Genomic DNA, 15,196 nt, shown 5'->3' with positions numbered 1-15,196 from the left:
TTGTAAATTTGTAAATTTGTAAATTTGTAAATTTGTAAATTTGTAATTTGTAAATTTGTAAATTTGTAAATTTGTAAATTTGTAAATTTGTAAATTTGTAAATTGTAAATTTGTAAATTTGTAAATTTGTAAATTTGTAAATTTGTAAATTGTAAATTTGTAAATTTGTAAATTTGTAAATTTGTAAATTTGTAATAATTTGTAAATTTGTAAATTTGTAAATTTGTAAATTTGTAAATTTGTAAATTTGTAAATTTGTAAATTTGTAAATTTGTAAATTTGTAAATTTGTAAATTTGTAAATTTGTAAATTTGTAAATTTGTAAATTTGTAAATTTGTAAATTTGTAAATTTGTAAATTTGTAAATTTGTAAATTTGTAAATTTGTAAATTTGTAAATTTGTAAATTTGTAAATTTGTAAATTTGTAAATTTGTAAATTTGTAAATTTGTAAATTTGTAAATTTGTAAATTTGTAAATTTGTAAATTTGTAAATTTGTAAATTTGTAAATTTGTAAATTTGTAAATTTGTAAATTTGTAAATTTGTAAATTTGTAAATTTGTAAATTTGTAAATTTGTAAATTTGTAAATTTGTAAATTTGTAAATTTGTAAATTTGTAAATTTGTAAATTTGTAAATTTGTAAATTTGTAAATTTGTAAATTTGTAAATTTGTAAATTTGTAAATTTGTAAATTTGTAAATTTGTAAATTTGTAAATTTGTAAATTTGTAAAATTTGTAAATTTGTAAATTTGTAAATTTGTAAATTTGTAAATTTGTAAATTTGTAAATTTGTAAATTTGTAAATTTGTAAATTTGTAAATTTGTAAAATTTGTAAATTTGTAAATTTGTAAATTTGTAAATTTGTAAATTTGTAAATTTGTAAATTTGTAAATTGTAAATTTGTAAATTTGTAAATTTGTAAATTTGTAAATTTGTAAATTTGTAAATTTGTAAATTTGTAAATTTGTAAATTTGTAAATTTGTAAATTTGTAAATTTGTAAATTTGTAAATTTGTAAATTTGTAATTTGTAAATTTGTAAATTTGTAAATTTGTAAATTTGTAAATTTGTAAAATTTGTAAATTTGTAAATTTGTAAATTTGTAAATTTGTAAATTTGTAAATTTGTAAATTTGTAAATTTGTAAAATTTGTAAATTTGTAAATTTGTAAATTTGTAAATTTGTAAATTTGTAAATTTGTAAATTTGTAAATTTGTAAATTTGTAAATTTGTAAATTTGTTAAATTTGTAAATTTGTAAATTTGTAAATTTGTAAATTTGTAAATTTGTAAATTTGTAAATTTGTAAATTTGTAAATTTGTAAATTTGTAAATTTGTAAATTTGTAAATTTGTAAATTTGTAAATTTGTAAATTTGTAAATTTGTAAATTTGTAAATTTGTAAATTTGTAAATTTGTAAATTTGTAAATTTGTAAATTTGTAAATTTGTAAATTTGTAAATTTGTAAATTTGTAAATTTGTAAATTTGTAAATTTGTAAATTTGTAAATTTGTAATTTGTAAATTTGTAAATTTGTAAATTTGTAAATTTGTAAATTTGTAAATTTGTAAATTTGTAAATTTGTAAATTTGTAAATTTGTAAATTTGTAAATTTGTAAATTTGTAAATTTGTAAATTTGTAAATTTGTAAATTTGTAAATTTGTAAATTTGTAAATTTGTAAATTTGTAAATTTGTAAATTTGTAAATTTGTAAATTTGTAAATTGTAAATTTGTAAATTTGTAAATTTGTAAATTTGTAAATTTGTAAATTTGTAAATTTGTAAATTTGTAAATTTGTAAATTTGTAAATTGTAAATTTGTAAATTTGTAAATTTGTAAATTTGTAAATTTGTAAATTTGTAATTTGTAAATTTGTAAATTTGTAAATTTGTAAATTTGTAAATTTGTAAATTTGTAAATTTGTAAATTTGTAAATTGTAAATTTGTAAATTTGTAAATTTGTAAATTTGTAAATTTGTAAATTTGTAAATTTGTAAATTTGTAAATTTGTAAATTTGTAAATTTGTAAATTTGTAAATTGTAAATTTGTAAATTTGTAAATTTGTAATTTGTAAATTTGTAAATTTGTAAATTTGTAAATTTGTAAATTTGTAAATTTGTAAATTTGTAAATTTGTAAATTTGTAAATTTGTAAATTTGTAAATTTGTAAATTTGTAAATTTGTAAATTTGTAAATTTGTAAATTTGTAAATTTGTAAATTTGTAATTTGTAAATTTGTAAATTTGTAAATTTGTAAATTTGTAAATTTGTAAATTTGTAAATTTGTAAATTTGTAAATTGTAAATTTGTAAATTTGTAAATTTGTAAATTTGTAAATTTGTAAATTTGTAAATTTGTAAATTTGTAAATTTGTAAATTTGTAAATTTGTAAATTTGTAATTTGTAATTTGTAAATTTGTAAATTTGTAAATTTGTAAATTTGTAAATTTGTAAATTTGTAAATTTGTAAATTTGTAAATTTGTAAATTTGTAAATTTGTAAATTTGTAAATTTGTAAATTTGTAAATTTGTAAATTTGTAAATTTGTAAATTGTAATGTAAATTTGTAAATTTGTAAATTTGTAAATTTGTAAATTTGTAATTTGTAAATTTGTAAATTTGTAAATTTGTAAATTTGTAAATTTGTAAATTTGTAAATTTGTAAATTTGTAAATTTGTAAATTTGTAAATTTGTAAATTTGTAAATTTGTAAATTTGTAAATTTGTAAATTTGTAAATTTGTAAATTTGTAAATTTGTAAATTTGTAAATTTGTAAATTTGTAAATTTGTAAATTTGTAAATTTGTAAATTTGTAAATTTGTAAATTTGTAAATTTGTAAATTTGTAAATTTGTAAATTTGTAAATTTGTAAATTTGTAAATTTGTAAATTTGTAAATTTGTAAATTTGTAAATTTGTAAATTTAATGTAAATTTGTAAATTTGTAAATTTGTAAATTGTAAATTTGTAAATTTGTAAATTTGTAAATTTGTAAATTTGTAAATTTGTAAATTGTAAATTTGTAAATTTGTAAATTGTAAATTTGTAAATTTGTAAATTTGTAAATTTGTAAATTTGTAAATTTGTAAATTTGTAAATTTGTAAATTTGTAAATTGTAAATTTGTAAATTTGTAAATTTGTAAATTTGTAAATTTGTAAATTTGTAAATTTGTAAATTTGTAAATTTGTAAATTTGTAAATTTGTAAATTTGTAAATTTGTAAATTTGTAAATTTGTAAATTTGTAAATTTGTAAATTTGTAAATTTGTAAATTTGTAAATTTGTAAATTTGTAAATTTGTAAATTTGTAAATTTGTAAATTTGTAAATTTGTAAATTTGTAAATTTGTAAATTTGTAAATTTGTAAATTTGTAAATTTGTAAATTTGTAAATTGTAATTTGTAAATTTGTAAATTTGTAAATTTGTAAATTTGTAAATTTGTAAATTTGTAAATTTGTAAATTTGTAAATTTGTAAATTTGTAAATTTGTAAATTTGTAAATTTGTAATAATTTGTAAATTTGTAAATTTGTAAATTTGTAAATTTGTAAATTTGTAAATTGTAAATTGTAAATTTGTAAATTTGTAAATTTGTAAATTTGTAAATTTGTAAATTTGTAAATTTGTAAATTTGTAAATTTGTAAATTTGTAAATTTGTAAATTTGTAAATTTGTAAATTTGTAAATTTGTAAATTTGTAAATTTGTAAATTTGTAAATTTGTAAATTTGTAAATTTGTAAATTTGTAAATTTGTAAATTTGTAAATTTGTAAATTTGTAAATTTGTAAATTTGTAAATTTGTAAATTTGTAAATTTGTAAATTTGTAAATTTGTAAATTTGTAAATTTGTAAATTTGTAAATTTGTAAATTTGTAAATTTGTAAATTTGTAAATTTGTAAATTTGTAAATTTGTAAATTTGTAAATTTGTAAATTTGTAAATTTGTAAATTTGTAAATTTGTAAATTTGTAAATTTGTAAATTTGTAAATTTGTAAATTTGTAAATTTGTAAATTTGTAAATTTGTAAATTTGTAAATTTGTAAATTTGTAAATTTGTAAATTTGTAAATTTGTAAATTTGTAAATTTGTAAATTTGTAAATTTGTAAATTTGTAAATTTGTAAATTTGTAAATTTGTAAATTTGTAAATTTGTAAATTTGTAAATTTGTAAATTTGTAAATTTGTAAATTTGTAAATTTGTAAATTTGTAAATTTGTAAATTTGTAAATTTGTAAATTTGTAAATTTGTAAATTTGTAAATTTGTAAATTTGTAAATTTGTAAATTTGTAAATTTGTAAATTTGTAAATTTGTAAATTTGTAAATTTGTAAATTTGTAAATTTGTAAATTTGTAAATTTGTAAATTTGTAAATTTGTAAATTTGTAAATTTGTAAATTTGTAAATTTGTAAATTTGTAAATTTGTAAATTTGTAAATTTGTAAATTTGTAAATTTGTAAATTTGTAAATTTGTAAATTTGTAAATTTGTAAATTTGTAAATTTGTAAATTTGTAAATTTGTAAATTTGTAAATTTGTAAATTTGTAAATTTGTAAATTTGTAAATTTGTAAATTTGTAAATTTGTAAATTTGTAAATTTGTAAATTTGTAAATTTGTAAATTTGTAAATTTGTAAATTTGTAAATTTGTAAATTTGTAAATTTGTAAATTTGTAAATTTGTAAATTTGTAAATTTGTAAATTTGTAAATTTGTAAATTTGTAAATTTGTAAATTTGTAAATTTGTAAATTTGTAAATTTGTAAATTTGTAAATTTGTAAATTTGTAAATTTGTAAATTTGTAAATTTGTAAATTTGTAAATTTGTAAATTTGTAAATTTGTAAATTTGTAAATTTGTAAATTTGTAAATTTGTAAATTTGTAAATTTGTAAATTTGTAAATTTGTAAATTTGTAAATTTGTAAATTTGTAAATTTGTAAATTTGTAAATTTGTAAATTTGTAAATTTGTAAATTTGTAAATTTGTAAATTTGTAAATTTGTAAATTTGTAAATTTGTAAATTTGTAAATTTGTAAATTTGTAAATTTGTAAATTTGTAAATTTGTAAATTTGTAAATTTGTAAATTTGTAAATTTGTAAATTTGTAAATTTGTAAATTTGTAAATTTGTAAATTTGTAAATTTGTAAATTTGTAAATTTGTAAATTTGTAAATTTGTAAATTTGTAAATTTGTAAATTTGTAAATTTGTAAATTTGTAAATTTGTAAATTTGTAAATTTGTAAATTTGTAAATTTGTAAATTTGTAAATTTGTAAATTTGTAAATTTGTAAATTTGTAAATTTGTAAATTTGTAAATTTGTAAATTTGTAAATTTGTAAATTTGTAAATTTGTAAATTTGTAAATTTGTAAATTTGTAAATTTGTAAATTTGTAAATTTGTAAATTTGTAAATTTGTAAATTTGTAAATTTGTAAATTTGTAAATTTGTAAATTTGTAAATTTGTAAATTTGTAAATTTGTAAATTTGTAAATTTGTAAATTTGTAAATTTGTAAATTTGTAAATTTGTAAATTTGTAAATTTGTAAATTTGTAAATTTGTAAATTTGTAAATTTGTAAATTTGTAAATTTGTAAATTTGTAAATTTGTAAATTTGTAAATTTGTAAATTTGTAAATTTGTAAATTTGTAAATTTGTAAATTTGTAAATTTGTAAATTTGTAAATTTGTAAATTTGTAAATTTGTAAATTTGTAAATTTGTAAATTTGTAAATTTGTAAATTTGTAAATTTGTAAATTTGTAAATTTGTAAATTTGTAAATTTGTAAATTTGTAAATTTGTAAATTTGTAAATTTGTAAATTTGTAAATTTGTAAATTTGTAAATTTGTAAATTTGTAAATTTGTAAATTTGTAAATTTGTAAATTTGTAAATTTGTAAATTTGTAAATTTGTAAATTTGTAAATTTGTAAATTTGTAAATTTGTAAATTTGTAAATTTGTAAATTTGTAAATTTGTAAATTTGTAAATTTGTAAATTTGTAAATTTGTAAATTTGTAAATTTGTAAATTTGTAAATTTGTAAATTTGTAAATTTGTAAATTTGTAAATTTGTAAATTTGTAAATTTGTAAATTTGTAAATTTGTAAATTTGTAAATTTGTAAATTTGTAAATTTGTAAATTTGTAAATTTGTAAATTTGTAAATTTGTAAATTTGTAAATTTGTAAATTTGTAAATTTGTAAATTTGTAAATTTGTAAATTTGTAAATTTGTAAATTTGTAAATTTGTAAATTTGTAAATTTGTAAATTTGTAAATTTGTAAATTTGTAAATTTGTAAATTTGTAAATTTGTAAATTTGTAAATTTGTAAATTTGTAAATTTGTAAATTTGTAAATTTGTAAATTTGTAAATTTGTAAATTTGTAAATTTGTAAATTTGTAAATTTGTAAATTTGTAAATTTGTAAATTTGTAAATTTGTAAATTTGTAAATTTGTAAATTTGTAAATTTGTAAATTTGTAAATTTGTAAATTTGTAAATTTGTAAATTTGTAAATTTGTAAATTTGTAAATTTGTAAATTTGTAAATTTGTAAATTTGTAAATTTGTAAATTTGTAAATTTGTAAATTTGTAAATTTGTAAATTTGTAAATTTGTAAATTTGTAAATTTGTAAATTTGTAAATTTGTAAATTTGTAAATTTGTAAATTTGTAAATTTGTAAATTTGTAAATTTGTAAATTTGTAAATTTGTAAATTTGTAAATTTGTAAATTTGTAAATTTGTAAATTTGTAAATTTGTAAATTTGTAAATTTGTAAATTTGTAAATTTGTAAATTTGTAAATTTGTAAATTTGTAAATTTGTAAATTTGTAAATTTGTAAATTTGTAAATTTGTAAATTTGTAAATTTGTAAATTTGTAAATTTGTAAATTTGTAAATTTGTAAATTTGTAAATTTGTAAATTTGTAAATTTGTAAATTTGTAAATTTGTAAATTTGTAAATTTGTAAATTTGTAAATTTGTAAATTTGTAAATTTGTAAATTTGTAAATTTGTAAATTTGTAAATTTGTAAATTTGTAAATTTGTAAATTTGTAAATTTGTAAATTTGTAAATTTGTAAATTTGTAAATTTGTAAATTTGTAAATTTGTAAATTTGTAAATTTGTAAATTTGTAAATTTGTAAATTTGTAAATTTGTAAATTTGTAAATTTGTAAATTTGTAAATTTGTAAATTTGTAAATTTGTAAATTTGTAAATTTGTAAATTTGTAAATTTGTAAATTTGTAAATTTGTAAATTTGTAAATTTGTAAATTTGTAAATTTGTAAATTTGTAAATTTGTAAATTTGTAAATTTGTAAATTTGTAAATTTGTAAATTTGTAAATTTGTAAATTTGTAAATTTGTAAATTTGTAAATTTGTAAATTTGTAAATTTGTAAATTTGTAAATTTGTAAATTTGTAAATTTGTAAATTTGTAAATTTGTAAATTTGTAAATTTGTAAATTTGTAAATTTGTAAATTTGTAAATTTGTAAATTTGTAAATTTGTAAATTTGTAAATTTGTAAATTTGTAAATTTGTAAATTTGTAAATTTGTAAATTTGTAAATTTGTAAATTTGTAAATTTGTAAATTTGTAAATTTGTAAATTTGTAAATTTGTAAATTTGTAAATTTGTAAATTTGTAAATTTGTAAATTTGTAAATTTGTAAATTTGTAAATTTGTAAATTTGTAAATTTGTAAATTTGTAAATTTGTAAATTTGTAAATTTGTAAATTTGTAAATTTGTAAATTTGTAAATTTGTAAATTTGTAAATTTGTAAATTTGTAAATTTGTAAATTTGTAAATTTGTAAATTTGTAAATTTGTAAATTTGTAAATTTGTAAATTTGTAAATTTGTAAATTTGTAAATTTGTAAATTTGTAAATTTGTAAATTTGTAAATTTGTAAATTTGTAAATTTGTAAATTTGTAAATTTGTAAATTTGTAAATTTGTAAATTTGTAAATTTGTAAATTTGTAAATTTGTAAATTTGTAAATTTGTAAATTTGTAAATTTGTAAATTTGTAAATTTGTAAATTTGTAAATTTGTAAATTTGTAAATTTGTAAATTTGTAAATTTGTAAATTTGTAAATTTGTAAATTTGTAAATTTGTAAATTTGTAAATTTGTAAATTTGTAAATTTGTAAATTTGTAAATTTGTAAATTTGTAAATTTGTAAATTTGTAAATTTGTAAATTTGTAAATTTGTAAATTTGTAAATTTGTAAATTTGTAAATTTGTAAATTTGTAAATTTGTAAATTTGTAAATTTGTAAATTTGTAAATTTGTAAATTTGTAAATTTGTAAATTTGTAAATTTGTAAATTTGTAAATTTGTAAATTTGTAAATTTGTAAATTTGTAAATTTGTAAATTTGTAAATTTGTAAATTTGTAAATTTGTAAATTTGTAAATTTGTAAATTTGTAAGTTTGTAATTGTAAATATGTAAATTTGTTAATTTTTATAATTAAAGTATTTTTCATTCTTTATACTTGATGTGATGTAATTTTGTTTGTCATGAGCCGATATAAACGCGTGTTTTAATTAAATTTCTCTCCTAGGCACAGTATCGCGATTTGTTTATATTTGACCAACGAAAGCCAACAAGTTACTCGCTGCCTAGACTATACGGAACCCATTTGTTATGAAGAATCGCCGGAGCAGGCCGTAATTTACCGGGACGCGAAACAAATTGGAAGCTTTTGCCTGGCGCGTCCACAAATTGAATGTTGCATGCATGTGTGTATTCTAGTCCAGTCTTGCTTCCATTTAGCGTACGACTATGTCAGAAAAAACACAAGGAAGTCTAACCACAAACATGTTTTAGAGTGCGTTAGAATTCTGCCATCCGCTTGTTTCGTTTATCCTCGGAAATTAAATCTAGAGCAAGCGAAAGTCCTCCAAACTTGGGTAGAACACCTTATTGAAGGGGGTCCTTCAAATATCCTTCAAAATAAAAATGTACATATTTTTCAGAATCCATTTAAAAGGGGTGGTTGTAATACAACTGATCGTACAAACTGGTCCTTCGAACCGGATAATTATGAGAATTCCAACTTTACCTTCTACCTTAGGCAGATGACACTCAAATAGTTAAACTCTCATCCAACATAGCTGCCGTACTGCGTAACGACTGAAATTGCTCTGCGAACCATCCCGAAATAATAAAACGAGAAAAAAATTAATACGCAACTGCAACATTCAAGCATATCGAGCCCAATGAATGCAATGGATCAACCAAACGGTTTGGGCCTGGCAAACATTTGCATGTTCGTTCAGCAGTTGGTCAACCAGCAATGATGCAGCGATGCAATAATAAATAAACCAACTATTTGCAATCAGTTTGTTGCATCAGTTGAGCAAGGCTGACATTTTGTCAAAGTTTGTGAACGTTATTGGACAGTCGGGCGATGTTTGTTGAGGGAATGTGAAAAATGGCTGGCTGGCATTTTAAACGAAATGGAAGTTTACAATCAATGGGATGAGTATAAGCACCAGATGTAATTGCGGGGTGCAGATGAAAAAAATGACATTAGGATTAATTTTACTCTAAGCTGCAAGCTGCATGCTGTTTTTTTTCTTATTGACATTGGATAAGAAAATGTCTTCAAGTTTCATCCTAGACCAGACGGTTTGTCATAAATATTTTATGAAGGTGAAAATTCTCATCAAGTGCCCTCAACTGGGATTAAATAAAGAAACTTCAAATATTCATTTTCTTGATGTTTTCGTCTTGATCCCATCTGTTAGATATTCTATTATTTTTTTAGTGAACAAAACTTTTGAAGAAAATAAATATTAATTTAGATGATGAGCATAATTTCAGTTTTTCTAGCAATTCACAAATACAATTCATCCATCAATTATCTGAAGAAAAGGGCAAAAGTAAGTGATTTTCTCTTGTTTATAGAAAATTGCGCCCTTAAGTATGCAATGTCATAAGGGTTGACAATTATAGATTGTGAAATGAGAACAAACATGACCAAAATAGTCAATTAACATTCTATCTTGGGGTTTTGTTTGATTTTTTCCAAGGATTAGGGCTTCCTGAATTAAAGATCAAGTCTCCTTCAATAGAGGATCAAGTCTCCCTTAACTTCAAAAATATCGCAATTTTTTTACTCCCACGAAAATGCTTCTAGTTCATCTACGGGTTCAAGTATCGTTCTAATTTTAGGAACATAGAAACTTGAAGTTACAAGCTGTCAGAAAATGTAAAAGGGTGCGAGTTGCTAAACTTTTCCAAAAAGATATGGTGAAAGAAAAGAGATCAAATATCCCCACTCTCCCCAGTGATTGATCGGAGAAAATTGATTCTTTGTTGGCATTTTTCATTCAGATACTCAATGCGAGCTCTCCAAGTATTCTTGGAATCAAACCAAACCCCAAGATACTTAAAACACCTCGATTGAGTGATCGTTCTGCCTAGGAGTTGAAGCTTAGGTTAAGCAGGTCTATGTTCCTTAGAGAAAACAACCATCTTCGTTTTCTGTGGAAAAAACTCAATCCCAAGCCCCAAAGCCCAGGATGACAATCTAACTAAAGTATCTTGTAAAGGTCTGTGCAGATGAGACTCGGGAGATCCTGTGACAGACACTACGCCGTCATCTGCAAGTTGTGTTAGAGTGCAGCCTTCAGAGTCGATGTCACGTAAAAATTGTACAACAGTAGACTCAAAAAAAACAAAAAATTGTTTTATCAATAGTGAACAGCAGGATTTAAAAAATATTTCATGTTTTATTGAAATACGATAGAATTTTGGTTTTCATTTTGCCTGTTGTTTTGTGTTTCACTGTGCCAGAAAATCTCTTACAACTCCGAAGATTAAAAGTTTTAAATATTTAAACTTTAGCAAAGCAGTTCCAACTGAAATTTCTTGATTGGATTCAATAAGGTGCGAACAAATATACTCCAAATAGATGTTGGAACATCAACATAAATCATCCGTAACTGAATAAATCAATCGCTAATTAATTTTTTGCTAATAAATGGTTAAACAGGCTAGAAACAGCATAGCAGAAAACCATCAAAGATGTTTGGGAAGAGATCACAGATTATTTACATAATTTATTTTGTTAAAAACACAGCATTTTGGGAACCTTGATTAACACACGCGGTCTCGAAAGGTGGATTATTATCCGTGGATCGTTAGCTAATAAAAGTAAACTAGGATCAGAACCATATTCCAAATTCATTCGATTTCAAATGTACATGTCTGTTAGTAAATGTAATTTGAATATCAAATTTAAATGACTTACTGTGCGCTTGGGGTTTCGTTTTTCAATGATTAAAATTATTAAAGCTAAATGTTTTGCGACCTTTATGCTACCTCCATAAACATCAGCAAAACAACTCAATCACGAGTGAATGCGTATACGACCATTTTTGGCAACAATAAATTTTCAGAGTAAAAAAATTAAACGGTCGAAATGATTGAAATGACGCGTGTTTCAATTCGTCCGATTTATTTTTACACTCATTTCCCCGTTCACCCGACCCTCGGCAATTTTAGCCCTTTTATCATTCCATTCCGGCGAGAAAAATCCCGTTCATGGGGTGGACAATTTTCGCCAGAGCAATTTTCTTCCGTGAATGCCGCGAAATTTTACGATGCAGTTATTTTTTTTTCGAGGACCGCTTTCCAGCTTCCGTGTCAACTACGCGTGAAGAATAAAAATATTGATGGCTAGCGTATAAAAATGAGTGCAGCACACATTCAGGCGACGATTATGTGTTTGAAAAGGGTTGAATACACTCCTCCACAACTCTGAAAAGATTACAGCGGGAGCCCTGTCTCTTCGAAGGGGTGATGACGCTTGGGGCAATCAAATTCATATAGCGCCAATATCCCTCGATGGTGAAATGTGTCATCCAACTAAATTATGAACTGCTCGATTTAAGGGGGTGGAATAATGTAGAGGGGAATTGTGAAGATATACGATATTTTTAAAAAGTCTAGCACTAAAAAATGGGATTAAAAATTCAGAGTTTTGAAATCGGATTCTGGAAATTCATCTTCAAACTAACTAAGGTATGATCGATTGTCTTGTTTTGCTGTCTTCAGAGATACAAATGGCGTACGCAAAACGTGAGCAAATGGCTTCAGTGTTTCTAAACATAAAGGGAGCTTTTGATGCAGTCTCAATAGAGGTGTTGTCAGACAAGTTGCACTCCCGGGGTCTGCCTCCCCCTTTGAACAACATTTGAACGGAGGTATTGCAATTAAAAGGACCTCTTACATGGGCCTCCCGCAGGGCTCATGTTTGAGTCCACTTTTGTACAACTTTTTCGTAAGTGACATCGACAGTTGTCTATCTGAAGGCTGCGCTCTAACACAACTTGCGGTGGACGGCGTAGTTCCTGTCACAGGACCTACTAAGCCTCATCTGCACAGACCTTTACAAGTTACTCAGGGCCGGATTAAGCCTTCGGGGGGCCCGGGGCAATTTTTCTCGGGGGGCCCTATAAATATATTTTTTTATATCTCATCAAACAGAAAAAATATTTTTTTAAACATATGAAGAAACTTGAAGCGAGTTGAGTATATTTCCAGATTACCCGGTTTTATACAGGCATGATAAAATACTCAGTTTTGAAATTTAGGAAACTTGCGGTCCGGCCCAGTATGCCGAAAATCTTTGAAGAAAGCCTAGTTTTGTCCAGATATATTCGCATTTTTCAAAACCAAACAAAAACTCGAGTTGATTTATTACATTCTTTTAATAATATTGCATAGTCAATGTCAACAATTATGTCTGATGGCTTCAAACAATAATTGATAAAACATCACATGCAAATGTTGCAGTACAAATAATATATCTTAAAACTTTGATAAAAGCTAACAATCTTTCCAATTTATTTAATAACTCTATCATCTCCTAAAACTCTCTGATATATCAAACATCAAACACAGATAGTAACATGATTAACTATAGATCATTGAAAGCAGATTAGAAAGATCGAAAGCAGAAAAAAATGCATCATGATAATTAGGAATACCATTCAGATTTTAAACTAAGAATAAAAAATAAGAAAAAAAAGGAAATTTTAATAATAATAAAAGATTTAATTTGAACAGGACACATTGAATATTGTTTATTTTGTGAAAATAAGTGAATGGTTGCTAGAACAGATTGAAACAGATGTAATTTGTAAAGAATTCTAAAAGTGACAATTAAAAAGATGTTACAAAATTCAATTTCAAATTCCATAGAGATACAGATAAAAAAGTTCAAGAGTATAATTTGAAACCTAAAATCTGAAAGAAGATAAAATTAAAATGATGAATATGAATTTTAGAAAATCACTCAATGAAATTCGAAACGCAACAATGAGTGTGTTTCTATTATCAAAAATAATTTGAGATTGAACAACTAGAGAATAACATGCTGATTTTTGGTTATTTGCTTAAAAGAGGATAGTTTTAAAATAAAAGTGCAAATTTTTAATTTTATGATTTTTAATCGATGGGCTGCATGACGTTAAATCAATAAAGAACAGTTACAATCACAATTACAATTTCAATAATGATCGAAAAGCTACCAATAATTTTGCATTTTTCATACTAATTCTTTTGCATGCTTATAAATTGAGCATTCCAGATTCTTTGGTTTAATTAATCTTCTAGCTCCCGTAAGCTGTCGTAAAAATTGATACATTTTTTAAACGTTGAAAAAAACTCATATTCCAAAAATGAAGATTGATTCGCTAGAAGCTTCTAGAATATATTCTGTACTTTCATAGTTTTCACCGGGCAAGAACAGCGAACTATGATCTGGCTCAAACAAAACTCAAATTGTTTTGATTATTCTTCAACTATCTTTAAATTGTTTTCCTAAGTTTTAAAAACAATTCGAAAGTTGTTGACAAGTTTCGATAAAAAATAAAAATTTGGTCTTCGGTTTAGGTCACTTTGTTGTAGTTTTTTTTTTAAATGTTCTTTTTTGTTTAAGGTTTTATTAATTTTTATTAATGACACTTTACCATCTTTGTGGCATTCGTGTCTTCTTTTCAAATGATCGCTGGATTTGATTTGTTCTGATTTTATGTAAAACAATTCAAATCCAAATGCCCACATTTTGATAGGTTTGAATATAGTTGTACTGTTAAAAACTAAATAAATGTGGGAAAAATTCTGCAATTCTTATTCTAGGGGGCCCCCTTAAGTTATGTTATAGTGAAACTATTGAAGATATTATTTCACTGGGGCCCCCTTACTTGTTATGTTTTACCTTTTGATTCAAAATTTCTTTATTCAATTCTTGTTTGACTAAATTTCTAAGCTTAAAGCAGTAATATTAAATTTTTTTTCCTCCTCGGGGGGCCCCCTTGAGCCGGGGGGCCCGGGGCAATTGCCCCTTTTGCCCCCCCCCCCCTTAATCCGGCTTTGAAGATACTTTAGTTAAATTGTCGTCCTGGGCTTTAGGGCTTGGGATTGAGTTTTCTCCACAGAAAACGAAGATGGTTGTTTTCTCTAAGAAACATAGACCTACTCAACCTAAGCTTCAACCTCTACACACTAAGATTGCAATTATTTCGCTCGGGATAACGACTTCACGAATCACAGGAGACATACTACAAATTCACGAAATTCAAATGATAACCCGACCGAATCCCGTGACGACTCGCTTTTCCTGAAATCCAGGAGAATACGTTAATGAATGCACAGGTACTCGATCAATCGTCCTGAATTCGGAACATAAGTTTAAGTTTTCGATCAAAATAGGAAAAAACACATCAATTTGAAAGTGAGTTGTAATTTGAAAAACCTTTATTTTTAAAATCCTTCTGTTTTGTTTTCATCGAAAAGTTGAAGTCAAAAGTGGAGGCAACTAAAATAGTGACTTCCTTGGCGTTCAACTCGGAATATTCGAGCACCTGCAGCAATGATTCAACGGAGGTGTAAACGGAGCAACAAATAATCATGAGAGGCAACACGCAGACAATTCATCTGGCCAACGCAGGTTTACTGGCAAGCACTCCGCAACAGGGACGGTTTAGCTTCCGGTGACAAATTTAAACACGGACGCTTCCAAATCGCAAGAGGAGACGGCTTTCCGGAACCTGGTCTTATAATCCGTGTTTTCGTCATAAGTGTTCCGTGTGGAATTTTTTAATTATTCTTCCAGTTTTTGTGTGGGCATGTGTGAACATTTTTAAAATAGTTTGGACTGTGAGG

This window comes from Uranotaenia lowii, chromosome 2, assembly GCF_029784155.1.
Source record: "Uranotaenia lowii strain MFRU-FL chromosome 2, ASM2978415v1, whole genome shotgun sequence".
Taxonomy (NCBI): Eukaryota; Metazoa; Arthropoda; class Insecta; order Diptera; family Culicidae; genus Uranotaenia; species Uranotaenia lowii.
Note: the sequence above shows the minus strand (reverse complement) of the source record.